The following is a 16,629-nucleotide window of genomic DNA, read 5'->3' as shown; positions in this document are numbered from 1 at the left end:
TGGTATTCCCAGGCGGTCTCCCATCCAAGTACTAACCAGGCCCGACCCTGCTTAGCTTCCGAGATCAGACGAGTTCGGGCGTTCTCAAGGTGGTATGGCCGTAAGCGAAATCTGCTGCCAAAATTGGGCTATTTGAATGGTTAGAACATTAGGGTAGTAAACTACATAAAGCTTACAGCACCTGGTATTCCCAGGCGGTCTCCCATCCAAGTACTAACCAGGCCCGACCCTGCTTAGCTTCCGAGATCAGACGAGTTCGGGCGTTCTCAAGGTGGTATGGCCGTAAGCGAAATCTGCTGCCAAAATTGGGCTATTTGAATGGTTAGAACATTAGGGTAGTAAACTACATAAAGCTTACAGCACCTGGTATTCCCAGGCGGTCTCCCATCCAAGTACTAACCAGGCCCGACCCTGCTTAGCTTCCGAGATCAGACGAGTTCGGGCGTTCTCAAGGTGGTATGGCCGTAAGCGAAATCTGCAGCCAAAATTGGGCTATTTGAAGAAGAAAAAAAAGAGACTCTTTCAGGCTTTCTGAAGAAACTGAGAGACTATTTCAGGAATTTTGAGGGGAAAAAAGACAATTTAGGATTTTTGAAACATTTCATTGACTCTTTTTTTTTTTTTTTTTTTTAAACAATAAAGCTTACAGCACCTGGTATTCCCAGGCGGTCTCCCATCCAAGTACTAACCAGGCCCGACCCTGCTTAGCTTCCGAGATCAGACGAGTTCGGGCGTTCTCAAGGTGGTATGGCCGTAAGCGAAATCTGCTGCCAAAATTGGGCTATTTGAATGGTTAGAACATTAGGGTAGTAAACTACATAAAGCTTACAGCACCTGGTATTCCCAGGCGGTCTCCCATCCAAGTACTAACCAGGCCCGACCCTGCTTAGCTTCCGAGATCAGACGAGTTCGGGCGTTCTCAAGGTGGTATGGCCGTAAGCGAAATCTGCTGCCAAAATTGGGCTATTTGAATGGTTAGAACATTAGGGTAGTAAACTACATAAAGCTTACAGCACCTGGTATTCCCAGGCGGTCTCCCATCCAAGTACTAACCAGGCCCGACCCTGCTTAGCTTCCGAGATCAGACGAGTTCGGGCGTTCTCAAGGTGGTATGGCCGTAAGCGAAATCTGCTGCCAAAATTGGGCTATTTGAATGGTTAGAACATTAGGGTAGTAAACTACATTAAGCTTACAGCACCTGGTATTCCCAGGCGGTCTCCCATCCAAGTACTAACCAGGCCCGACCCTGCTTAGCTTCCGAGATCAGACGAGTTCGGGCGTTCTCAAGGTGGTATGGCCGTAAGCGAAATCTGCTGCCAAAATTGGGCTATTTGAATGGTTAGAACATTAGGGTAGTAAACTACATAAAGCTTACAGCACCTGGTATTCCCAGGCGGTCTCCCATCCAAGTACTAACCAGGCCCGACCCTGCTTAGCTTCCGAGATCAGACGAGTTCGGGCGTTCTCAAGGTGGTATGGCCGTAAGCGAAATCTGCTGCCAAAATTGGGCTATTTGAATGGTTAGAACATTAGGGTAGTAAACTACATAAAGCTTACAGCACCTGGTATTCCCAGGCGGTCTCCCATCCAAGTACTAACCAGGCCCGACCCTGCTTAGCTTCCGAGATCAGACGAGTTCGGGCGTTCTCAAGGTGGTATGGCCGTAAGCGAAATCTGCAGCCAAAATTGGGCTATTTGAAGAAGAAAAAAAAGAGACTCTTTCAGGCTTTCTTAAGAAACTGAGAGACTATTTCAGGAATTTTGAGGGGGAAAAAAGACAATTTAGGATTTTTGAAACATTTCATTGACTCTTTTTTTTTTTTTTTTAAACAATAAAGCTTACAGCACCTGGTATTCCCAGGCGGTCTCCCATCCAAGTACTAACCAGGCCCGACCCTGCTTAGCTTCCGAGATCAGACGAATTCGGGCGTTCTCAAGGTGGTATGGCCGTAAGCGAAATCTGCTGCCAAAATTGGGCTATTTGAATGGTTAGAACATTAGGGTAGTAAACTACATAGAGCTTACAGCACCTGGTATTCCCAGGCGGTCTCCCATCCAAGTACTAACCAGGCCCGACCCTGCTTAGCTTCCGAGATCAGACGAGTTCGGGCGTTCTCAAGGTGGTATGGCCGTAAGCGAAATCTGCTGCCAAAATTGGGCTATTTGAATGGTTAGAACATTAGGGTAGTAAACTACATAAAGCTTACAGCACCTGGTATTCCCAGGCGGTCTCCCATCCAAGTACTAACCAGGCCCGACCCTGCTTAGCTTCCGAGATCAGACGAGTTCGGGCGTTCTCAAGGTGGTATGGCCGTAAGCGAAATCTGCTGCCAAAATTGGGCTATTTGAATGGTTAGAACATTAGGGTAGTAAACTACATAAAGCTTACAGCACCTGGTATTCCCAGGCGGTCTCCCATCCAAGTACTAACCAGGCCCGACCCTGCTTAGCTTCCGAGATCAGACGAGTTCGGGCGTTCTCAAAGTGGTATGGCCGTAAGCGAAATCTGCTGCCAAAATTGGGCTATTTGAATGGTTAGAACATTAGGGTAGTAAACTACATTAAGCTTACAGCACCTGGTATTCCCAGGCGGTCTCCCATCCAAGTACTAACCAGGCCCGACCCTGCTTATCTTCCGAGATCAGACGAGTTCGGGCGTTCTCAAGGTGGTATGGCCGTAAGCGAAATCTGCTGCCAAAATTGGGCTATTTGAATGGTTAGAACATTAGGGTAGTAAACTACATAAAGCTTACAGCACCTGGTATTCCCAGGCGGTCTCCCATCCAAGTACTAACCAGGCCCGACCCTGCTTAGCTTCCGAGATCAGACGAGTTCGGGCGTTCTCAAGGTGGTATGGCCGTAAGCGAAATCTGCTGCCAAAATTGGGCTATTTGAATGGTTAGAACATTAGGGTAGTAAACTACATAAAGCTTACAGCACCTGGTATTCCCAGGCGGTCTCCCATCCAAGTACTAACCAGGCCCGACCCTGCTTAGCTTCCGAGATCAGACGAGTTCGGGCGTTCTCAAGGTGGTATGGCCGTAAGCGAAATCTGCAGCCAAAATTGGGCTATTTGAAGAAGAAAAAAAAGAGACTCTTTCAGGCTTTCTTAAGAAACTGAGAGACTATTTCAGGAATTTTGAGGGGGAAAAAAGACAATTTAGGATTTTTGAAACATTTCATTGACTCTTTTTTTTTTTTTTTAAACAATAAAGCTTACAGCACCTGGTATTCCCAGGCGGTCTCCCATCCAAGTACTAACCAGGCCCGACCCTGCTTAGCTTCCGAGATCAGACGAGTTCGGGCGTTCTCAAGGTGGTATGGCCGTAAGCGAAATCTGCTGCCAAAATTGGGCTATTTGAATCGTTAGAACATTAGGGTAGTAAACTACATAAAGCTTACAGCACCTGGTATTCCCAGGCGGTCTCCCATCCAAGTACTAACCAGGCCCGACCCTGCTTAGCTTCCGAGATCAGACGAGTTCGGGCGTTCTCAAGGTGGTATGGCCGTAAGCGAAATCTGCTGCCAAAATTGGGCTATTTGAATGGTTAGAACATTAGGGTAGTAAACTACATAAAGCTTACAGCACCTGGTATTCCCAGGCGGTCTCCCATCCAAGTACTAACCAGGCCCGACCCTGCTTAGCTTCCGAGATCAGACGAGTTCGGGCGTTCTCAAGGTGGTATGGCCGTAAGCGAAATCTGCTGCCAAAATTGGGCTATTTGAATGGTTAGAACATTAGGGTAGTAAACTACATTAAGCTTACAGCACCTGGTATTCCCAGGCGGTCTCCCATCCAAGTACTAACCAGGCCCGACCCTGCTTAGCTTCCGAGATCAGACGAGTTCGGGCGTTCTCAAGGTGGTATGGCCGTAAGCGAAATCTGCTGCCAAAATTGGGCTATTTGAATGGTTAGAACATTAGGGTAGTAAACTACATAAAGCTTACAGCACCTGGTATTCCCAGGCGGTCTCCCATCCAAGTACTAACCAGGCCCGACCCTGCTTAGCTTCCGAGATCAGACGAGTTCGGGCGTTCTCAAGGTGGTATGGCCGTAAGCGAAATCTGCTGCCAAAATTGGGCTATTTGAATGGTTAGAACATTAGGGTAGTAAACTACATAAAGCTTACAGCACCTGGTATTCCCAGGCGGTCTCCCATCCAAGTACTAACCAGGCCCGACCCTGCTTAGCTTCCGAGATCAGACGAGTTCGGGCGTTCTCAAGGTGGTATGGCCGTAAGCGAAATCTGCTGCCAAAATTGGGCTATTTGAATGGTTAGAACATTAGGGTAGTAAACTACATTAAGCTTACAGCACCTGGTATTCCCAGGCGGTCTCCCATCCAAGTACTAACCAGGCCCGACCCTGCTTAGCTTCCGAGATCAGACGAGTTCGGGCGTTCTCAAGGTGGTATGGCCGTAAGCGAAATCTGCTGCCAAAATTGGGCTATTTGAATGGTTAGAACATTAGGGTAGTAAACTACATAAAGCTTACAGCACCTGGTATTCCCAGGCGGTCTCCCATCCAAGTACTAACCAGGCCCGACCCTGCTTAGCTTCCGAGATCAGACGAGTTCGGGCGTTCTCAAGGTGGTATGGCCTTAAGCGAAATCTGCAGCCAAAATTGGGCTATTTGAATGGTTAGAACATTAGGGTAGTAAACTACATAAAGCTTACAGCACCTGGTATTCCCAGGCGGTCTCCCATCCAAGTACTAACCAGGCCCGACCCTGCTTAGCTTCCGAGATCAGACGAGTTCGGGCGTTCTCAAGGTGGTATGGCCGTAAGCGAAATCTGCTGCCAAAATTGGGCTATTTGAATGGTTAGAACATTAGGGTAGTAAACTACATAAAGCTTACAGCACCTGGTATTCCCAGGCGGTCTCCCATCCAAGTACTAACCAGGCCCGACCCTGCTTAGCTTCCGAGATCAGACGAGTTCGGGCGTTCTCAAGGTGGTATGGCCGTAAGCGAAATCTGCTGCCAAAATTGGGCTATTTGAATGGTTAGAACATTAGGGTAGTAAACTACATAAAGCTTACAGCACCTGGTATTCCCAGGCGGTCTCCCATCCAAGTACTAACCAGGCCCGACCCTGCTTAGCTTCCGAGATCAGACGAGTTCGGGCGTTCTCAAGGTGGTATGGCCGTAAGCGAAATCTGCTGCCAAAATTGGGCTATTTGAATGGTTAGAACATTAGGGTAGTAAACTACATAAAGCTTACAGCACCTGGTATTCCCAGGCGGTCTCCCATCCAAGTACTAACCAGGCCCGACCCTGCTTAGCTTCCGAGATCAGACGAGTTCGGGCGTTCTCAAGGTGGTATGGCCGTAAGCGAAATCTGCTGCCAAAATTGGGCTATTTGAATGGTTAGAACATTAGGGTAGTAAACTACATAAAGCTTACAGCACCTGGTATTCCCAGGCGGTCTCCCATCCAAGTACTAACCAGGCCCGACCCTGCTTAGCTTCCGAGATCAGACGAGTTCGGGCGTTCTCAAGGTGGTATGGCCGTAAGCAAAATCTGCTGCCAAAATTGGGCTATTTGAATGGTTAGAACATTAGGGTAGTAAACTACATAAAGCTTACAGCACCTGGTATTCCCAGGCGGTCTCCCATCCAAGTACTAACCAGGCCCGACCCTGCTTAGCTTCCGAGATCAGACGAGTTCGGGCGTTCTCAAGGTGGTATGGCCGTAAGCGAAATCTGCAGCCAAAATTGGGCTATTTGAAGAAGAAAAAAAAGAGACTCTTTCAGGCTTTCTGAAGAAACTGAGAGACTATTTCAGGAATTTTGAGGGGAAAAAAGACAATTTAGGATTTTTGAAACATTTCATTGACTCTTTTTTTTTTTTTTTTTTTTAAACAATAAAGCTTACAGCACCTGGTATTCCCAGGCGGTCTCCCATCCAAGTACTAACCAGGCCCGACCCTGCTTAGCTTCCGAGATCAGACGAGTTCGGGCGTTCTCAAGGTGGTATGGCCGTAAGCGAAATCTGCTGCCAAAATTGGGCTATTTGAATGGTTAGAACATTAGGGTAGTAAACTACATAAAGCTTACAGCACCTGGTATTCCCAGGCGGTCTCCCATCCAAGTACTAACCAGGCCCGACCCTGCTTAGCTTCCGAGATCAGACGAGTTCAGGCGTTCTCAAGGTGGTATGGCCGTAAGCGAAATCTGCTGCCAAAATTGGGCTATTTGAATGGTTAGAACATTAGGGTAGTAAACTACATAAAGCTTACAGCACCTGGTATTCCCAGGCGGTCTCCCATCCAAGTACTAACCAGGCCCGACCCTGCTTAGCTTCCGAGATCAGACGAGTTCGGGCGTTCTCAAGGTGGTATGGCCGTAAGCGAAATCTGCTGCCAAAATTGGGCTATTTGAATGGTTAGAACATTAGGGTAGTAAACTACATAAAGCTTACAGCACCTGGTATTCCCAGGCGGTCTCCCATCCAAGTACTAACCAGGCCCGACCCTGCTTAGCTTCCGAGATCAGACGAGTTCGGGCGTTCTCAAGGTGGTATGGCCGTAAGCGAAATCTGCTGCCAAAATTGGGCTATTTGAATGGTTAGAACATTAGGGTAGTAAACTACATTAAGCTTACAGCACCTGGTATTCCCAGGCGGTCTCCCATCCAAGTACTAACCAGGCCCGACCCTGCTTAGCTTCCGAGATCAGACGAGTTCGGGCGTTCTCAAGGTGGTATGGCCGTAAGCGAAATCTGCTGCCAAAATTGGGCTATTTGAATGGTTAGAACATTAGGGTAGTAAACTACATAAAGCTTACAGCACCTGGTATTCCCAGGCGGTCTCCCATCCAAGTACTAACCAGGCCCGACCCTGCTTAGCTTCCGAGATCAGACGAGTTCGGGCGTTCTCAAGGTGGTATGGCCGTAAGCGAAATCTGCTGCCAAAATTGGGCTATTTGAATGGTTAGAACATTAGGGTAGTAAACTACATAAAGCTTACAGCACCTGGTATTCCCAGGCGGTCTCCCATCCAAGTACTAACCAGGCCCGACCCTGCTTAGCTTCCGAGATCAGACGAGTTCGGGCGTTCTCAAGGTGGTATGGCCGTAAGCGAAATCTGCAGCCAAAATTGGGCTATTTGAAGAAGAAAAAAAAGAGACTCTTTCAGGCTTTCTTAAGAAACTGAGAGACTATTTCAGGAATTTTGAGGGGGAAAAAAGACAATTTAGGATTTTTGAAACATTTCATTGACTGTTTTTTTTTTTTTTTAAACAATAAAGCTTACAGCACCTGGTATTCCCAGGCGGTCTCCCATCCAAGTACTAACCAGGCCCGACCCTGCTTAGCTTCCGAGATCAGACGAATTCGGGCGTTCTCAAGGTGGTATGGCCGTAAGCGAAATCTGCTGCCAAAATTGGGCTATTTGAATGGTTAGAACATTAGGGTAGTAAACTACATAAAGCTTACAGCACCTGGTATTCCCAGGCGGTCTCCCATCCAAGTACTAACCAGGCCCGACCCTGCTTAGCTTCCGAGATCAGACGAGTTCGGGCGTTCTCAAGGTGGTATGGCCGTAAGCGAAATCTGCTGCCAAAATTGGGCTATTTGAATGGTTAGAACATTAGGGTAGTAAACTACATAAAGCTTACAGCACCTGGTATTCCCAGGCGGTCTCCCATCCAAGTACTAACCAGGCCCGACCCTGCTTAGCTTCCGAGATCAGACGAGTTCGGGCGTTCTCAAGGTGGTATGGCCGTAAGCGAAATCTGCTGCCAAAATTGGGCTATTTGAATGGTTAGAACATTAGGGTAGTAAACTACATAAAGCTTACAGCACCTGGTATTCCCAGGCGGTCTCCCATCCAAGTACTAACCAGGCCCGACCCTGCTTAGCTTCCGAGATCAGACGAGTTCGGGCGTTCTCAAAGTGGTATGGCCGTAAGCGAAATCTGCTGCCAAAATTGGGCTATTTGAATGGTTAGAACATTAGGGTAGTAAACTACATTAAGCTTACAGCACCTGGTATTCCCAGGCGGTCTCCCATCCAAGTACTAACCAGGCCCGACCCTGCTTATCTTCCGAGATCAGACGAGTTCGGGCGTTCTCAAGGTGGTATGGCCGTAAGCGAAATCTGCTGCCAAAATTGGGCTATTTGAATGGTTAGAACATTAGGGTAGTAAACTACATAAAGCTTACAGCACCTGGTATTCCCAGGCGGTCTCCCATCCAAGTACTAACCAGGCCCGACCCTGCTTAGCTTCCGAGATCAGACGAGTTCGGGCGTTCTCAAGGTGGTATGGCCGTAAGCGAAATCTGCTGCCAAAATTGGGCTATTTGAATGGTTAGAACATTAGGGTAGTAAACTACATAAAGCTTACAGCACCTGGTATTCCCAGGCGGTCTCCCATCCAAGTACTAACCAGGCCCGACCCTGCTTAGCTTCCGAGATCAGACGAGTTCGGGCGTTCTCAAGGTGGTATGGCCGTAAGCGAAATCTGCAGCCAAAATTGGGCTATTTGAAGAAGAAAAAAAAGAGACTCTTTCAGGCTTTCTTAAGAAACTGAGAGACTATTTCAGGAATTTTGAGGGGGAAAAAAGACAATTTAGGATTTTTGAAACATTTCATTGACTCTTTTTTTTTTTTTTTAAACAATAAAGCTTACAGCACCTGGTATTCCCAGGCGGTCTCCCATCCAAGTACTAACCAGGCCCGACCCTGCTTAGCTTCCGAGATCAGACGAATTCGGGCGTTCTCAAGGTGGTATGGCCGTAAGCGAAATCTGCTGCCAAAATTGGGCTATTTGAATGGTTAGAACATTAGGGTAGTAAACTACATAAAGCTTACAGCACCTGGTATTCCCAGGCGGTCTCCCATCCAAGTACTAACCAGGCCCGACCCTGCTTAGCTTCCGAGATCAGACGAGTTCGGGCGTTCTCAAGGTGGTATGGCCGTAAGCGAAATCTGCTGCCAAAATTGGGCTATTTGAATGGTTAGAACATTAGGGTAGTAAACTACATAAAGCTTACAGCACCTGGTATTCCCAGGCGGTCTCCCATCCAAGTACTAACCAGGCCCGACCCTGCTTAGCTTCCGAGATCAGACGAGTTCGGGCGTTCTCAAGGTGGTATGGCCTTAAGCGAAATCTGCAGCCAAAATTGGGCTATTTGAATGGTTAGAACATTAGGGTAGTAAACTACATAAAGCTTACAGCACCTGGTATTCCCAGGCGGTCTCCCATCCAAGTACTAACCAGGCCCGACCCTGCTTAGCTTCCGAGATCAGACGAGTTCGGGCGTTCTCAAGGTGGTATGGCCGTAAGCGAAATCTGCTGCCAAAATTGGGCTATTTGAATCGTTAGAACATTAGGGTAGTAAACTACATAAAGCTTACAGCACCTGGTATTCCCAGGCGGTCTCCCATCCAAGTACTAACCAGGCCCGACCCTGCTTAGCTTCCGAGATCAGACGAGTTCGGGCGTTCTCAAGGTGGTATGGCCGTAAGCGAAATCTGCTGCCAAAATTGGGCTATTTGAATGGTTAGAACATTAGGGTAGTAAACTACATAAAGCTTACAGCACCTGGTATTCCCAGGCGGTCTCCCATCCAAGTACTAACCAGGCCCGACCCTGCTTAGCTTCCGAGATCAGACGAGTTCGGGCGTTCTCAAGGTGGTATGGCCGTAAGCGAAATCTGCTGCCAAAATTGGGCTATTTGAATGGTTAGAACATTAGGGTAGTAAACTACATTAAGCTTACAGCACCTGGTATTCCCAGGCGGTCTCCCATCCAAGTACTAACCAGGCCCGACCCTGCTTAGCTTCCGAGATCAGACGAGTTCAGGCGTTCTCAAGGTGGTATGGCCGTAAGCGAAATCTGCTGCCAAAATTGGGCTATTTGAATGGTTAGAACATTAGGGTAGTAAACTACATAAAGCTTACAGCACCTGGTATTCCCAGGCGGTCTCCCATCCAAGTACTAACCAGGCCCGACCCTGCTTAGCTTCCGAGATCAGACGAGTTCGGGCGTTCTCAAGGTGGTATGGCCGTAAGCGAAATCTGCTGCCAAAATTGGGCTATTTGAATGGTTAGAACATTAGGGTAGTAAACTACATAAAGCTTACAGCACCTGGTATTCCCAGGCGGTCTCCCATCCAAGTACTAACCAGGCCCGACCCTGCTTAGCTTCCGAGATCAGACGAGTTCGGGCGTTCTCAAGGTGGTATGGCCGTAAGCGAAATCTGCTGCCAAAATTGGGCTATTTGAATGGTTAGAACATTAGGGTAGTAAACTACATTAAGCTTACAGCACCTGGTATTCCCAGGCGGTCTCCCATCCAAGTACTAACCAGGCCCGACCCTGCTTAGCTTCCGAGATCAGACGAGTTCGGGCGTTCTCAAGGTGGTATGGCCGTAAGCGAAATCTGCTGCCAAAATTGGGCTATTTGAATGGTTAGAACATTAGGGTAGTAAACTACATAAAGCTTACAGCACCTGGTATTCCCAGGCGGTCTCCCATCCAAGTACTAACCAGGCCCGACCCTGCTTAGCTTCCGAGATCAGACGAGTTCGGGCGTTCTCAAGGTGGTATGGCCTTAAGCGAAATCTGCAGCCAAAATTGGGCTATTTGAATGGTTAGAACATTAGGGTAGTAAACTACATAAAGCTTACAGCACCTGGTATTCCCAGGCGGTCTCCCATCCAAGTACTAACCAGGCCCGACCCTGCTTAGCTTCCGAGATCAGACGAGTTCGGGCGTTCTCAAGGTGGTATGGCCGTAAGCGAAATCTCCTGCCAAAATTGGGCTATTTGAATGGTTAGAACATTAGGGTAGTAAACTACATAAAGCTTACAGCACCTGGTATTCCCAGGCGGTCTCCCATCCAAGTACTAACCAGGCCCGACCCTGCTTAGCTTCCGAGATCAGACGAGTTCGGGCGTTCTCAAGGTGGTATGGCCGTAAGCGAAATCTGCTGCCAAAATTGGGCTATTTGAATGGTTAGAACATTAGGGTAGTAAACTACATAAAGCTTACAGCACCTGGTATTCCCAGGCGGTCTCCCATCCAAGTACTAACCAGGCCCGACCCTGCTTAGCTTCCGAGATCAGACGAGTTCGGGCGTTCTCAAGGTGGTATGGCCGTAAGCGAAATCTGCTGCCAAAATTGGGCTATTTGAATGGTTAGAACATTAGGGTAGTAAACTACATAAAGCTTACAGCACCTGGTATTCCCAGGCGGTCTCCCATCCAAGTACTAACCAGGCCCGACCCTGCTTAGCTTCCGAGATCAGACGAGTTCGGGCGTTCTCAAGGTGGTATGGCCGTAAGCGAAATCTGCTGCCAAAATTGGGCTATTTGAATGGTTAGAACATTAGGGTAGTAAACTACATAAAGCTTACAGCACCTGGTATTCCCAGGCGGTCTCCCATCCAAGTACTAACCAGGCCCGACCCTGCTTAGCTTCCGAGATCAGACGAGTTCGGGCGTTCTCAAGGTGGTATGGCCGTAAGCGAAATCTGCTGCCAAAATTGGGCTATTTGAATGGTTAGAACATTAGGGTAGTAAACTACATTAAGCTTACAGCACCTGGTATTCCCAGGCGGTCTCCCATCCAAGTACTAACCAGGCCCGACCCTGCTTAGCTTCCGAGATCAGACGAGTTCGGGCGTTCTCAAGGTGGTATGGCCGTAAGCGAAATCTGCTGCCAAAATTGGGCTATTTGAATGGTTAGAACATTAGGGTAGTAAACTACATAAAGCTTACAGCACCTGGTATTCCCAGGCGGTCTCCCATCCAAGTACTAACCAGGCCCGACCCTGCTTAGCTTCCGAGATCAGACGAGTTCGGGCGTTCTCAAGGTGGTATGGCCGTAAGCGAAATCTGCTGCCAAAATTGGGCTATTTGAATGGTTAGAACATTAGGGTAGTAAACTACATAAAGCTTACAGCACCTGGTATTCCCAGGCGGTCTCCCATCCAAGTACTAACCAGGCCCGACCCTGCTTAGCTTCCGAGATCAGACGAGTTCGGGCGTTCTCAAGGTGGTATGGCCGTAAGCGAAATCTGCAGCCAAAATTGGGCTATTTGAAGAAGAAAAAAAAGAGACTCTTTCAGGCTTTCTTAAGAAACTGAGAGACTATTTCAGGAATTTTGAGGGGGAAAAAAGACAATTTAGGATTTTTGAAACATTTCATTGACTGTTTTTTTTTTTTTTTAAACAATAAAGCTTACAGCACCTGGTATTCCCAGGCGGTCTCCCATCCAAGTACTAACCAGGCCCGACCCTGCTTAGCTTCCGAGATCAGACGAATTCGGGCGTTCTCAAGGTGGTATGGCCGTAAGCGAAATCTGCTGCCAAAATTGGGCTATTTGAATGGTTAGAACATTAGGGTAGTAAACTACATAAAGCTTACAGCACCTGGTATTCCCAGGCGGTCTCCCATCCAAGTACTAACCAGGCCCGACCCTGCTTAGCTTCCGAGATCAGACGAGTTCGGGCGTTCTCAAGGTGGTATGGCCGTAAGCGAAATCTGCTGCCAAAATTGGGCTATTTGAATGGTTAGAACATTAGGGTAGTAAACTACATAAAGCTTACAGCACCTGGTATTCCCAGGCGGTCTCCCATCCAAGTACTAACCAGGCCCGACCCTGCTTAGCTTCCGAGATCAGACGAGTTCGGGCGTTCTCAAGGTGGTATGGCCGTAAGCGAAATCTGCTGCCAAAATTGGGCTATTTGAATGGTTAGAACATTAGGGTAGTAAACTACATAAAGCTTACAGCACCTGGTATTCCCAGGCGGTCTCCCATCCAAGTACTAACCAGGCCCGACCCTGCTTAGCTTCCGAGATCAGACGAGTTCGGGCGTTCTCAAAGTGGTATGGCCGTAAGCGAAATCTGCTGCCAAAATTGGGCTATTTGAATGGTTAGAACATTAGGGTAGTAAACTACATTAAGCTTACAGCACCTGGTATTCCCAGGCGGTCTCCCATCCAAGTACTAACCAGGCCCGACCCTGCTTATCTTCCGAGATCAGACGAGTTCGGGCGTTCTCAAGGTGGTATGGCCGTAAGCGAAATCTGCTGCCAAAATTGGGCTATTTGAATGGTTAGAACATTAGGGTAGTAAACTACATAAAGCTTACAGCACCTGGTATTCCCAGGCGGTCTCCCATCCAAGTACTAACCAGGCCCGACCCTGCTTAGCTTCCGAGATCAGACGAGTTCGGGCATTCTCAAGGTGGTATGGCCGTAAGCGAAATCTGCTGCCAAAATTGGGCTATTTGAATGGTTAGAACATTAGGGTAGTAAACTACATAAAGCTTACAGCACCTGGTATTCCCAGGCGGTCTCCCATCCAAGTACTAACCAGGCCCGACCCTGCTTAGCTTCCGAGATCAGACGAGTTCGGGCGTTCTCAAGGTGGTATGGCCGTAAGCGAAATCTGCAGCCAAAATTGGGCTATTTGAAGAAGAAAAAAAAGAGACTCTTTCAGGCTTTCTTAAGAAACTGAGAGACTATTTCAGGAATTTTGAGGGGGAAAAAAGACAATTTAGGATTTTTGAAACATTTCATTGACTCTTTTTTTTTTTTTTTTAAACAATAAAGCTTACAGCACCTGGTATTCCCAGGCGGTCTCCCATCCAAGTACTAACCAGGCCCGACCCTGCTTAGCTTCCGAGATCAGACGAATTCGGGCGTTCTCAAGGTGGTATGGCCGTAAGCGAAATCTGCTGCCAAAATTGGGCTATTTGAATGGTTAGAACATTAGGGTAGTAAACTACATAAAGCTTACAGCACCTGGTATTCCCAGGCGGTCTCCCATCCAAGTACTAACCAGGCCCGACCCTGCTTAGCTTCCGAGATCAGACGAGTTCGGGCGTTCTCAAGGTGGTATGGCCGTAAGCGAAATCTGCTGCCAAAATTGGGCTATTTGAATGGTTAGAACATTAGGGTAGTAAACTACATAAAGCTTACAGCACCTGGTATTCCCAGGCGGTCTCCCATCCAAGTACTAACCAGGCCCGACCCTGCTTAGCTTCCGAGATCAGACGAGTTCGGGCGTTCTCAAGGTGGTATGGCCTTAAGCGAAATCTGCAGCCAAAATTGGGCTATTTGAATGGTTAGAACATTAGGGTAGTAAACTACATAAAGCTTACAGCACCTGGTATTCCCAGGCGGTCTCCCATCCAAGTACTAACCAGGCCCGACCCTGCTTAGCTTCCGAGATCAGACGAGTTCGGGCGTTCTCAAGGTGGTATGGCCGTAAGCGAAATCTGCTGCCAAAATTGGGCTATTTGAATCGTTAGAACATTAGGGTAGTAAACTACATAAAGCTTACAGCACCTGGTATTCCCAGGCGGTCTCCCATCCAAGTACTAACCAGGCCCGACCCTGCTTAGCTTCCGAGATCAGACGAGTTCGGGCGTTCTCAAGGTGGTATGGCCGTAAGCGAAATCTGCTGCCAAAATTGGGCTATTTGAATGGTTAGAACATTAGGGTAGTAAACTACATAAAGCTTACAGCACCTGGTATTCCCAGGCGGTCTCCCATCCAAGTACTAACCAGGCCCGACCCTGCTTAGCTTCCGAGATCAGACGAGTTCGGGCGTTCTCAAGGTGGTATGGCCGTAAGCGAAATCTGCTGCCAAAATTGGGCTATTTGAATGGTTAGAACATTAGGGTAGTAAACTACATTAAGCTTACAGCACCTGGTATTCCCAGGCGGTCTCCCATCCAAGTACTAACCAGGCCCGACCCTGCTTAGCTTCCGAGATCAGACGAGTTCAGGCGTTCTCAAGGTGGTATGGCCGTAAGCGAAATCTGCTGCCAAAATTGGGCTATTTGAATGGTTAGAACATTAGGGTAGTAAACTACATAAAGCTTACAGCACCTGGTATTCCCAGGCGGTCTCCCATCCAAGTACTAACCAGGCCCGACCCTGCTTAGCTTCCGAGATCAGACGAGTTCGGGCGTTCTCAAGGTGGTATGGCCGTAAGCGAAATCTGCTGCCAAAATTGGGCTATTTGAATGGTTAGAACATTAGGGTAGTAAACTACATAAAGCTTACAGCACCTGGTATTCCCAGGCGGTCTCCCATCCAAGTACTAACCAGGCCCGACCCTGCTTAGCTTCCGAGATCAGACGAGTTCGGGCGTTCTCAAGGTGGTATGGCCGTAAGCGAAATCTGCTGCCAAAATTGGGCTATTTGAATGGTTAGAACATTAGGGTAGTAAACTACATTAAGCTTACAGCACCTGGTATTCCCAGGCGGTCTCCCATCCAAGTACTAACCAGGCCCGACCCTGCTTAGCTTCCGAGATCAGACGAGTTCGGGCGTTCTCAAGGTGGTATGGCCGTAAGCGAAATCTGCTGCCAAAATTGGGCTATTTGAATGGTTAGAACATTAGGGTAGTAAACTACATAAAGCTTACAGCACCTGGTATTCCCAGGCGGTCTCCCATCCAAGTACTAACCAGGCCCGACCCTGCTTAGCTTCCGAGATCAGACGAGTTCGGGCGTTCTCAAGGTGGTATGGCCTTAAGCGAAATCTGCAGCCAAAATTGGGCTATTTGAATGGTTAGAACATTAGGGTAGTAAACTACATAAAGCTTACAGCACCTGGTATTCCCAGGCGGTCTCCCATCCAAGTACTAACCAGGCCCGACCCTGCTTAGCTTCCGAGATCAGACGAGTTCGGGCGTTCTCAAGGTGGTATGGCCGTAAGCGAAATCTCCTGCCAAAATTGGGCTATTTGAATGGTTAGAACATTAGGGTAGTAAACTACATAAAGCTTACAGCACCTGGTATTCCCAGGCGGTCTCCCATCCAAGTACTAACCAGGCCCGACCCTGCTTAGCTTCCGAGATCAGACGAGTTCGGGCGTTCTCAAGGTGGTATGGCCGTAAGCGAAATCTGCTGCCAAAATTGGGCTATTTGAATGGTTAGAACATTAGGGTAGTAAACTACATAAAGCTTACAGCACCTGGTATTCCCAGGCGGTCTCCCATCCAAGTACTAACCAGGCCCGACCCTGCTTAGCTTCCGAGATCAGACGAGTTCGGGCGTTCTCAAGGTGGTATGGCCGTAAGCGAAATCTGCTGCCAAAATTGGGCTATTTGAATGGTTAGAACATTAGGGTAGTAAACTACATAAAGCTTACAGCACCTGGTATTCCCAGGCGGTCTCCCATCCAAGTACTAACCAGGCCCGACCCTGCTTAGCTTCCGAGATCAGACGAGTTCGGGCGTTCTCAAGGTGGTATGGCCGTAAGCGAAATCTGCTGCCAAAATTGGGCTATTTGAATGGTTAGAACATTAGGGTAGTAAACTACATAAAGCTTACAGCACCTGGTATTCCCAGGCGGTCTCCCATCCAAGTACTAACCAGGCCCGACCCTGCTTAGCTTCCGAGATCAGACGAGTTCGGGCGTTCTCAAGGTGGTATGGCCGTAAGCGAAATCTGCTGCCAAAATTGGGCTATTTGAATGGTTAGAACATTAGGGTAGTAAACTACATTAAGCTTACAGCACCTGGTATTCCCAGGCGGTCTCCCATCCAAGTACTAACCAGGCCCGACCCTGCTTAGCTTCCGAGATCAGACGAGTTCGGGCGTTCTCAAGGTGGTATGGCCGTAAGCGAAATCTGCTGCCAAAATTGGGCTATTTGAATGGTTA

At 48.2% G+C, this 16,629-nt stretch overlaps 87 non-coding genes across 87 annotated transcripts in view; all 87 read right to left on the bottom strand.

Annotated features, from left to right (window-relative positions):
• LOC148994631 (5S ribosomal RNA) overlaps positions 1-106 on the bottom strand; it is a 119-nt gene extending 13 nt beyond the window's left edge. Inside the window, exon 1 of the ribosomal RNA XR_016160169.1 lies at positions 1-106. This exon is cut by the window's left edge and continues 13 nt beyond it. This is a non-coding gene — a ribosomal RNA (5S ribosomal RNA).
• A 63-nt stretch (positions 107-169) lies between these two features.
• On the bottom strand, positions 170-288 carry LOC148994630 (5S ribosomal RNA). Its single transcript, XR_016160168.1, has one exon. It is a non-coding gene; the product is annotated as a 5S ribosomal RNA (ribosomal RNA).
• A 63-nt stretch (positions 289-351) lies between these two features.
• Positions 352-470, bottom strand: LOC148994629 (5S ribosomal RNA). The gene has a single exon (XR_016160167.1). It is a non-coding gene; the product is annotated as a 5S ribosomal RNA (ribosomal RNA).
• Positions 471-640: 170 nt separating this feature from the next.
• LOC148994628 (5S ribosomal RNA) lies at positions 641-759 on the bottom strand. Its single transcript, XR_016160166.1, has one exon. It is a non-coding gene; the product is annotated as a 5S ribosomal RNA (ribosomal RNA).
• A 63-nt stretch (positions 760-822) lies between these two features.
• On the bottom strand, positions 823-941 carry LOC148994627 (5S ribosomal RNA). The gene has a single exon (XR_016160164.1). It is a non-coding gene; the product is annotated as a 5S ribosomal RNA (ribosomal RNA).
• A 63-nt stretch (positions 942-1,004) lies between these two features.
• Positions 1,005-1,123, bottom strand: LOC148994626 (5S ribosomal RNA). Its single transcript, XR_016160163.1, has one exon. It is a non-coding gene; the product is annotated as a 5S ribosomal RNA (ribosomal RNA).
• A 63-nt stretch (positions 1,124-1,186) lies between these two features.
• On the bottom strand, positions 1,187-1,305 carry LOC148994625 (5S ribosomal RNA). The gene has a single exon (XR_016160162.1). It is a non-coding gene; the product is annotated as a 5S ribosomal RNA (ribosomal RNA).
• A 63-nt stretch (positions 1,306-1,368) lies between these two features.
• LOC148994624 (5S ribosomal RNA) lies at positions 1,369-1,487 on the bottom strand. The gene has a single exon (XR_016160161.1). It is a non-coding gene; the product is annotated as a 5S ribosomal RNA (ribosomal RNA).
• A 63-nt stretch (positions 1,488-1,550) lies between these two features.
• On the bottom strand, positions 1,551-1,669 carry LOC148994623 (5S ribosomal RNA). The gene has a single exon (XR_016160160.1). It is a non-coding gene; the product is annotated as a 5S ribosomal RNA (ribosomal RNA).
• Positions 1,670-1,836: 167 nt separating this feature from the next.
• LOC148994622 (5S ribosomal RNA) lies at positions 1,837-1,955 on the bottom strand. Its single transcript, XR_016162165.1, has one exon. It is a non-coding gene; the product is annotated as a 5S ribosomal RNA (ribosomal RNA).
• A 63-nt stretch (positions 1,956-2,018) lies between these two features.
• On the bottom strand, positions 2,019-2,137 carry LOC148994621 (5S ribosomal RNA). The gene has a single exon (XR_016160159.1). It is a non-coding gene; the product is annotated as a 5S ribosomal RNA (ribosomal RNA).
• Positions 2,138-2,200: 63 nt separating this feature from the next.
• Positions 2,201-2,319, bottom strand: LOC148994620 (5S ribosomal RNA). The gene has a single exon (XR_016160158.1). It is a non-coding gene; the product is annotated as a 5S ribosomal RNA (ribosomal RNA).
• Positions 2,320-2,382: 63 nt separating this feature from the next.
• On the bottom strand, positions 2,383-2,501 carry LOC148994619 (5S ribosomal RNA). Its single transcript, XR_016161293.1, has one exon. It is a non-coding gene; the product is annotated as a 5S ribosomal RNA (ribosomal RNA).
• Positions 2,502-2,564: 63 nt separating this feature from the next.
• On the bottom strand, positions 2,565-2,683 carry LOC148994618 (5S ribosomal RNA). Its single transcript, XR_016160289.1, has one exon. It is a non-coding gene; the product is annotated as a 5S ribosomal RNA (ribosomal RNA).
• A 63-nt stretch (positions 2,684-2,746) lies between these two features.
• Positions 2,747-2,865, bottom strand: LOC148994617 (5S ribosomal RNA). Its single transcript, XR_016160157.1, has one exon. It is a non-coding gene; the product is annotated as a 5S ribosomal RNA (ribosomal RNA).
• A 63-nt stretch (positions 2,866-2,928) lies between these two features.
• On the bottom strand, positions 2,929-3,047 carry LOC148994616 (5S ribosomal RNA). Its single transcript, XR_016160156.1, has one exon. It is a non-coding gene; the product is annotated as a 5S ribosomal RNA (ribosomal RNA).
• A 166-nt stretch (positions 3,048-3,213) lies between these two features.
• Positions 3,214-3,332, bottom strand: LOC148994615 (5S ribosomal RNA). The gene has a single exon (XR_016160155.1). It is a non-coding gene; the product is annotated as a 5S ribosomal RNA (ribosomal RNA).
• Positions 3,333-3,395: 63 nt separating this feature from the next.
• LOC148994614 (5S ribosomal RNA) lies at positions 3,396-3,514 on the bottom strand. Its single transcript, XR_016160153.1, has one exon. It is a non-coding gene; the product is annotated as a 5S ribosomal RNA (ribosomal RNA).
• Positions 3,515-3,577: 63 nt separating this feature from the next.
• LOC148994613 (5S ribosomal RNA) lies at positions 3,578-3,696 on the bottom strand. Its single transcript, XR_016160152.1, has one exon. It is a non-coding gene; the product is annotated as a 5S ribosomal RNA (ribosomal RNA).
• Positions 3,697-3,759: 63 nt separating this feature from the next.
• LOC148994612 (5S ribosomal RNA) lies at positions 3,760-3,878 on the bottom strand. Its single transcript, XR_016160151.1, has one exon. It is a non-coding gene; the product is annotated as a 5S ribosomal RNA (ribosomal RNA).
• A 63-nt stretch (positions 3,879-3,941) lies between these two features.
• Positions 3,942-4,060, bottom strand: LOC148994611 (5S ribosomal RNA). The gene has a single exon (XR_016160150.1). It is a non-coding gene; the product is annotated as a 5S ribosomal RNA (ribosomal RNA).
• Positions 4,061-4,123: 63 nt separating this feature from the next.
• Positions 4,124-4,242, bottom strand: LOC148994610 (5S ribosomal RNA). Its single transcript, XR_016160149.1, has one exon. It is a non-coding gene; the product is annotated as a 5S ribosomal RNA (ribosomal RNA).
• Positions 4,243-4,305: 63 nt separating this feature from the next.
• LOC148994609 (5S ribosomal RNA) lies at positions 4,306-4,424 on the bottom strand. The gene has a single exon (XR_016160148.1). It is a non-coding gene; the product is annotated as a 5S ribosomal RNA (ribosomal RNA).
• A 63-nt stretch (positions 4,425-4,487) lies between these two features.
• LOC148994608 (5S ribosomal RNA) lies at positions 4,488-4,606 on the bottom strand. The gene has a single exon (XR_016163469.1). It is a non-coding gene; the product is annotated as a 5S ribosomal RNA (ribosomal RNA).
• Positions 4,607-4,669: 63 nt separating this feature from the next.
• On the bottom strand, positions 4,670-4,788 carry LOC148994607 (5S ribosomal RNA). The gene has a single exon (XR_016160147.1). It is a non-coding gene; the product is annotated as a 5S ribosomal RNA (ribosomal RNA).
• A 63-nt stretch (positions 4,789-4,851) lies between these two features.
• Positions 4,852-4,970, bottom strand: LOC148994606 (5S ribosomal RNA). The gene has a single exon (XR_016160146.1). It is a non-coding gene; the product is annotated as a 5S ribosomal RNA (ribosomal RNA).
• A 63-nt stretch (positions 4,971-5,033) lies between these two features.
• Positions 5,034-5,152, bottom strand: LOC148994605 (5S ribosomal RNA). The gene has a single exon (XR_016160145.1). It is a non-coding gene; the product is annotated as a 5S ribosomal RNA (ribosomal RNA).
• A 63-nt stretch (positions 5,153-5,215) lies between these two features.
• On the bottom strand, positions 5,216-5,334 carry LOC148994604 (5S ribosomal RNA). Its single transcript, XR_016160144.1, has one exon. It is a non-coding gene; the product is annotated as a 5S ribosomal RNA (ribosomal RNA).
• A 63-nt stretch (positions 5,335-5,397) lies between these two features.
• LOC148994603 (5S ribosomal RNA) lies at positions 5,398-5,516 on the bottom strand. The gene has a single exon (XR_016160142.1). It is a non-coding gene; the product is annotated as a 5S ribosomal RNA (ribosomal RNA).
• Positions 5,517-5,579: 63 nt separating this feature from the next.
• On the bottom strand, positions 5,580-5,698 carry LOC148994602 (5S ribosomal RNA). The gene has a single exon (XR_016160141.1). It is a non-coding gene; the product is annotated as a 5S ribosomal RNA (ribosomal RNA).
• A 170-nt stretch (positions 5,699-5,868) lies between these two features.
• Positions 5,869-5,987, bottom strand: LOC148994601 (5S ribosomal RNA). Its single transcript, XR_016160140.1, has one exon. It is a non-coding gene; the product is annotated as a 5S ribosomal RNA (ribosomal RNA).
• Positions 5,988-6,050: 63 nt separating this feature from the next.
• On the bottom strand, positions 6,051-6,169 carry LOC148994600 (5S ribosomal RNA). The gene has a single exon (XR_016161674.1). It is a non-coding gene; the product is annotated as a 5S ribosomal RNA (ribosomal RNA).
• Positions 6,170-6,232: 63 nt separating this feature from the next.
• On the bottom strand, positions 6,233-6,351 carry LOC148994599 (5S ribosomal RNA). The gene has a single exon (XR_016160139.1). It is a non-coding gene; the product is annotated as a 5S ribosomal RNA (ribosomal RNA).
• Positions 6,352-6,414: 63 nt separating this feature from the next.
• On the bottom strand, positions 6,415-6,533 carry LOC148994598 (5S ribosomal RNA). The gene has a single exon (XR_016160138.1). It is a non-coding gene; the product is annotated as a 5S ribosomal RNA (ribosomal RNA).
• A 63-nt stretch (positions 6,534-6,596) lies between these two features.
• Positions 6,597-6,715, bottom strand: LOC148994597 (5S ribosomal RNA). Its single transcript, XR_016160137.1, has one exon. It is a non-coding gene; the product is annotated as a 5S ribosomal RNA (ribosomal RNA).
• Positions 6,716-6,778: 63 nt separating this feature from the next.
• On the bottom strand, positions 6,779-6,897 carry LOC148994596 (5S ribosomal RNA). The gene has a single exon (XR_016160136.1). It is a non-coding gene; the product is annotated as a 5S ribosomal RNA (ribosomal RNA).
• Positions 6,898-6,960: 63 nt separating this feature from the next.
• On the bottom strand, positions 6,961-7,079 carry LOC148994595 (5S ribosomal RNA). Its single transcript, XR_016160135.1, has one exon. It is a non-coding gene; the product is annotated as a 5S ribosomal RNA (ribosomal RNA).
• Positions 7,080-7,245: 166 nt separating this feature from the next.
• LOC148994594 (5S ribosomal RNA) lies at positions 7,246-7,364 on the bottom strand. Its single transcript, XR_016162164.1, has one exon. It is a non-coding gene; the product is annotated as a 5S ribosomal RNA (ribosomal RNA).
• A 63-nt stretch (positions 7,365-7,427) lies between these two features.
• LOC148994593 (5S ribosomal RNA) lies at positions 7,428-7,546 on the bottom strand. The gene has a single exon (XR_016160134.1). It is a non-coding gene; the product is annotated as a 5S ribosomal RNA (ribosomal RNA).
• Positions 7,547-7,609: 63 nt separating this feature from the next.
• On the bottom strand, positions 7,610-7,728 carry LOC148994592 (5S ribosomal RNA). Its single transcript, XR_016160133.1, has one exon. It is a non-coding gene; the product is annotated as a 5S ribosomal RNA (ribosomal RNA).
• Positions 7,729-7,791: 63 nt separating this feature from the next.
• Positions 7,792-7,910, bottom strand: LOC148994591 (5S ribosomal RNA). Its single transcript, XR_016161292.1, has one exon. It is a non-coding gene; the product is annotated as a 5S ribosomal RNA (ribosomal RNA).
• A 63-nt stretch (positions 7,911-7,973) lies between these two features.
• On the bottom strand, positions 7,974-8,092 carry LOC148994590 (5S ribosomal RNA). The gene has a single exon (XR_016160287.1). It is a non-coding gene; the product is annotated as a 5S ribosomal RNA (ribosomal RNA).
• A 63-nt stretch (positions 8,093-8,155) lies between these two features.
• On the bottom strand, positions 8,156-8,274 carry LOC148994589 (5S ribosomal RNA). Its single transcript, XR_016160131.1, has one exon. It is a non-coding gene; the product is annotated as a 5S ribosomal RNA (ribosomal RNA).
• Positions 8,275-8,337: 63 nt separating this feature from the next.
• LOC148994588 (5S ribosomal RNA) lies at positions 8,338-8,456 on the bottom strand. The gene has a single exon (XR_016160130.1). It is a non-coding gene; the product is annotated as a 5S ribosomal RNA (ribosomal RNA).
• A 166-nt stretch (positions 8,457-8,622) lies between these two features.
• On the bottom strand, positions 8,623-8,741 carry LOC148994587 (5S ribosomal RNA). The gene has a single exon (XR_016162162.1). It is a non-coding gene; the product is annotated as a 5S ribosomal RNA (ribosomal RNA).
• Positions 8,742-8,804: 63 nt separating this feature from the next.
• LOC148994586 (5S ribosomal RNA) lies at positions 8,805-8,923 on the bottom strand. Its single transcript, XR_016160129.1, has one exon. It is a non-coding gene; the product is annotated as a 5S ribosomal RNA (ribosomal RNA).
• A 63-nt stretch (positions 8,924-8,986) lies between these two features.
• Positions 8,987-9,105, bottom strand: LOC148994585 (5S ribosomal RNA). The gene has a single exon (XR_016163468.1). It is a non-coding gene; the product is annotated as a 5S ribosomal RNA (ribosomal RNA).
• A 63-nt stretch (positions 9,106-9,168) lies between these two features.
• On the bottom strand, positions 9,169-9,287 carry LOC148994584 (5S ribosomal RNA). The gene has a single exon (XR_016160128.1). It is a non-coding gene; the product is annotated as a 5S ribosomal RNA (ribosomal RNA).
• A 63-nt stretch (positions 9,288-9,350) lies between these two features.
• On the bottom strand, positions 9,351-9,469 carry LOC148994583 (5S ribosomal RNA). Its single transcript, XR_016160127.1, has one exon. It is a non-coding gene; the product is annotated as a 5S ribosomal RNA (ribosomal RNA).
• Positions 9,470-9,532: 63 nt separating this feature from the next.
• LOC148994582 (5S ribosomal RNA) lies at positions 9,533-9,651 on the bottom strand. Its single transcript, XR_016160126.1, has one exon. It is a non-coding gene; the product is annotated as a 5S ribosomal RNA (ribosomal RNA).
• Positions 9,652-9,714: 63 nt separating this feature from the next.
• LOC148994581 (5S ribosomal RNA) lies at positions 9,715-9,833 on the bottom strand. Its single transcript, XR_016161672.1, has one exon. It is a non-coding gene; the product is annotated as a 5S ribosomal RNA (ribosomal RNA).
• Positions 9,834-9,896: 63 nt separating this feature from the next.
• Positions 9,897-10,015, bottom strand: LOC148994580 (5S ribosomal RNA). The gene has a single exon (XR_016160125.1). It is a non-coding gene; the product is annotated as a 5S ribosomal RNA (ribosomal RNA).
• A 63-nt stretch (positions 10,016-10,078) lies between these two features.
• LOC148994579 (5S ribosomal RNA) lies at positions 10,079-10,197 on the bottom strand. Its single transcript, XR_016160124.1, has one exon. It is a non-coding gene; the product is annotated as a 5S ribosomal RNA (ribosomal RNA).
• A 63-nt stretch (positions 10,198-10,260) lies between these two features.
• LOC148994578 (5S ribosomal RNA) lies at positions 10,261-10,379 on the bottom strand. The gene has a single exon (XR_016160123.1). It is a non-coding gene; the product is annotated as a 5S ribosomal RNA (ribosomal RNA).
• Positions 10,380-10,442: 63 nt separating this feature from the next.
• On the bottom strand, positions 10,443-10,561 carry LOC148994577 (5S ribosomal RNA). The gene has a single exon (XR_016163467.1). It is a non-coding gene; the product is annotated as a 5S ribosomal RNA (ribosomal RNA).
• A 63-nt stretch (positions 10,562-10,624) lies between these two features.
• LOC148994576 (5S ribosomal RNA) lies at positions 10,625-10,743 on the bottom strand. Its single transcript, XR_016160122.1, has one exon. It is a non-coding gene; the product is annotated as a 5S ribosomal RNA (ribosomal RNA).
• Positions 10,744-10,806: 63 nt separating this feature from the next.
• Positions 10,807-10,925, bottom strand: LOC148994575 (5S ribosomal RNA). The gene has a single exon (XR_016160120.1). It is a non-coding gene; the product is annotated as a 5S ribosomal RNA (ribosomal RNA).
• Positions 10,926-10,988: 63 nt separating this feature from the next.
• LOC148994574 (5S ribosomal RNA) lies at positions 10,989-11,107 on the bottom strand. The gene has a single exon (XR_016160119.1). It is a non-coding gene; the product is annotated as a 5S ribosomal RNA (ribosomal RNA).
• A 63-nt stretch (positions 11,108-11,170) lies between these two features.
• On the bottom strand, positions 11,171-11,289 carry LOC148994573 (5S ribosomal RNA). Its single transcript, XR_016160118.1, has one exon. It is a non-coding gene; the product is annotated as a 5S ribosomal RNA (ribosomal RNA).
• Positions 11,290-11,352: 63 nt separating this feature from the next.
• Positions 11,353-11,471, bottom strand: LOC148994572 (5S ribosomal RNA). Its single transcript, XR_016160117.1, has one exon. It is a non-coding gene; the product is annotated as a 5S ribosomal RNA (ribosomal RNA).
• A 63-nt stretch (positions 11,472-11,534) lies between these two features.
• On the bottom strand, positions 11,535-11,653 carry LOC148994571 (5S ribosomal RNA). The gene has a single exon (XR_016160116.1). It is a non-coding gene; the product is annotated as a 5S ribosomal RNA (ribosomal RNA).
• Positions 11,654-11,716: 63 nt separating this feature from the next.
• On the bottom strand, positions 11,717-11,835 carry LOC148994570 (5S ribosomal RNA). The gene has a single exon (XR_016160115.1). It is a non-coding gene; the product is annotated as a 5S ribosomal RNA (ribosomal RNA).
• A 63-nt stretch (positions 11,836-11,898) lies between these two features.
• On the bottom strand, positions 11,899-12,017 carry LOC148994569 (5S ribosomal RNA). The gene has a single exon (XR_016160114.1). It is a non-coding gene; the product is annotated as a 5S ribosomal RNA (ribosomal RNA).
• Positions 12,018-12,183: 166 nt separating this feature from the next.
• LOC148994568 (5S ribosomal RNA) lies at positions 12,184-12,302 on the bottom strand. The gene has a single exon (XR_016162161.1). It is a non-coding gene; the product is annotated as a 5S ribosomal RNA (ribosomal RNA).
• Positions 12,303-12,365: 63 nt separating this feature from the next.
• Positions 12,366-12,484, bottom strand: LOC148994567 (5S ribosomal RNA). The gene has a single exon (XR_016160113.1). It is a non-coding gene; the product is annotated as a 5S ribosomal RNA (ribosomal RNA).
• A 63-nt stretch (positions 12,485-12,547) lies between these two features.
• Positions 12,548-12,666, bottom strand: LOC148994566 (5S ribosomal RNA). Its single transcript, XR_016160112.1, has one exon. It is a non-coding gene; the product is annotated as a 5S ribosomal RNA (ribosomal RNA).
• Positions 12,667-12,729: 63 nt separating this feature from the next.
• Positions 12,730-12,848, bottom strand: LOC148994565 (5S ribosomal RNA). Its single transcript, XR_016161291.1, has one exon. It is a non-coding gene; the product is annotated as a 5S ribosomal RNA (ribosomal RNA).
• A 63-nt stretch (positions 12,849-12,911) lies between these two features.
• Positions 12,912-13,030, bottom strand: LOC148994564 (5S ribosomal RNA). Its single transcript, XR_016160286.1, has one exon. It is a non-coding gene; the product is annotated as a 5S ribosomal RNA (ribosomal RNA).
• Positions 13,031-13,093: 63 nt separating this feature from the next.
• On the bottom strand, positions 13,094-13,212 carry LOC148994563 (5S ribosomal RNA). Its single transcript, XR_016161410.1, has one exon. It is a non-coding gene; the product is annotated as a 5S ribosomal RNA (ribosomal RNA).
• Positions 13,213-13,275: 63 nt separating this feature from the next.
• Positions 13,276-13,394, bottom strand: LOC148994562 (5S ribosomal RNA). Its single transcript, XR_016160111.1, has one exon. It is a non-coding gene; the product is annotated as a 5S ribosomal RNA (ribosomal RNA).
• Positions 13,395-13,561: 167 nt separating this feature from the next.
• LOC148994561 (5S ribosomal RNA) lies at positions 13,562-13,680 on the bottom strand. The gene has a single exon (XR_016162160.1). It is a non-coding gene; the product is annotated as a 5S ribosomal RNA (ribosomal RNA).
• Positions 13,681-13,743: 63 nt separating this feature from the next.
• LOC148994560 (5S ribosomal RNA) lies at positions 13,744-13,862 on the bottom strand. The gene has a single exon (XR_016160109.1). It is a non-coding gene; the product is annotated as a 5S ribosomal RNA (ribosomal RNA).
• Positions 13,863-13,925: 63 nt separating this feature from the next.
• On the bottom strand, positions 13,926-14,044 carry LOC148994559 (5S ribosomal RNA). Its single transcript, XR_016163466.1, has one exon. It is a non-coding gene; the product is annotated as a 5S ribosomal RNA (ribosomal RNA).
• Positions 14,045-14,107: 63 nt separating this feature from the next.
• Positions 14,108-14,226, bottom strand: LOC148994558 (5S ribosomal RNA). Its single transcript, XR_016160108.1, has one exon. It is a non-coding gene; the product is annotated as a 5S ribosomal RNA (ribosomal RNA).
• A 63-nt stretch (positions 14,227-14,289) lies between these two features.
• On the bottom strand, positions 14,290-14,408 carry LOC148994557 (5S ribosomal RNA). The gene has a single exon (XR_016160107.1). It is a non-coding gene; the product is annotated as a 5S ribosomal RNA (ribosomal RNA).
• Positions 14,409-14,471: 63 nt separating this feature from the next.
• Positions 14,472-14,590, bottom strand: LOC148994556 (5S ribosomal RNA). The gene has a single exon (XR_016160106.1). It is a non-coding gene; the product is annotated as a 5S ribosomal RNA (ribosomal RNA).
• A 63-nt stretch (positions 14,591-14,653) lies between these two features.
• On the bottom strand, positions 14,654-14,772 carry LOC148994555 (5S ribosomal RNA). Its single transcript, XR_016161671.1, has one exon. It is a non-coding gene; the product is annotated as a 5S ribosomal RNA (ribosomal RNA).
• Positions 14,773-14,835: 63 nt separating this feature from the next.
• On the bottom strand, positions 14,836-14,954 carry LOC148994554 (5S ribosomal RNA). Its single transcript, XR_016160105.1, has one exon. It is a non-coding gene; the product is annotated as a 5S ribosomal RNA (ribosomal RNA).
• A 63-nt stretch (positions 14,955-15,017) lies between these two features.
• Positions 15,018-15,136, bottom strand: LOC148994553 (5S ribosomal RNA). Its single transcript, XR_016160104.1, has one exon. It is a non-coding gene; the product is annotated as a 5S ribosomal RNA (ribosomal RNA).
• Positions 15,137-15,199: 63 nt separating this feature from the next.
• Positions 15,200-15,318, bottom strand: LOC148994552 (5S ribosomal RNA). Its single transcript, XR_016160103.1, has one exon. It is a non-coding gene; the product is annotated as a 5S ribosomal RNA (ribosomal RNA).
• Positions 15,319-15,381: 63 nt separating this feature from the next.
• On the bottom strand, positions 15,382-15,500 carry LOC148994551 (5S ribosomal RNA). Its single transcript, XR_016163465.1, has one exon. It is a non-coding gene; the product is annotated as a 5S ribosomal RNA (ribosomal RNA).
• A 63-nt stretch (positions 15,501-15,563) lies between these two features.
• On the bottom strand, positions 15,564-15,682 carry LOC148994550 (5S ribosomal RNA). Its single transcript, XR_016160102.1, has one exon. It is a non-coding gene; the product is annotated as a 5S ribosomal RNA (ribosomal RNA).
• Positions 15,683-15,745: 63 nt separating this feature from the next.
• On the bottom strand, positions 15,746-15,864 carry LOC148994549 (5S ribosomal RNA). The gene has a single exon (XR_016160101.1). It is a non-coding gene; the product is annotated as a 5S ribosomal RNA (ribosomal RNA).
• Positions 15,865-15,927: 63 nt separating this feature from the next.
• On the bottom strand, positions 15,928-16,046 carry LOC148994548 (5S ribosomal RNA). The gene has a single exon (XR_016160100.1). It is a non-coding gene; the product is annotated as a 5S ribosomal RNA (ribosomal RNA).
• A 63-nt stretch (positions 16,047-16,109) lies between these two features.
• Positions 16,110-16,228, bottom strand: LOC148994547 (5S ribosomal RNA). Its single transcript, XR_016160098.1, has one exon. It is a non-coding gene; the product is annotated as a 5S ribosomal RNA (ribosomal RNA).
• Positions 16,229-16,291: 63 nt separating this feature from the next.
• On the bottom strand, positions 16,292-16,410 carry LOC148994546 (5S ribosomal RNA). Its single transcript, XR_016160097.1, has one exon. It is a non-coding gene; the product is annotated as a 5S ribosomal RNA (ribosomal RNA).
• A 63-nt stretch (positions 16,411-16,473) lies between these two features.
• On the bottom strand, positions 16,474-16,592 carry LOC148994545 (5S ribosomal RNA). The gene has a single exon (XR_016160096.1). It is a non-coding gene; the product is annotated as a 5S ribosomal RNA (ribosomal RNA).
• Between the last annotated feature and the right edge of the window lie 37 nt (positions 16,593-16,629).

The sequence above is a fragment of the Pimephales promelas genome, chromosome 3, assembly GCF_988280905.1.
Source record: "Pimephales promelas chromosome 3, fPimPro1.hap1.1, whole genome shotgun sequence".
Lineage (NCBI taxonomy): Eukaryota > Metazoa > Chordata > Actinopteri > Cypriniformes > Leuciscidae > Pimephales > Pimephales promelas.
The sequence above is the reverse complement of the archived record's forward strand: the minus strand, read 5'-3'. Positions and strand labels throughout refer to the sequence as shown.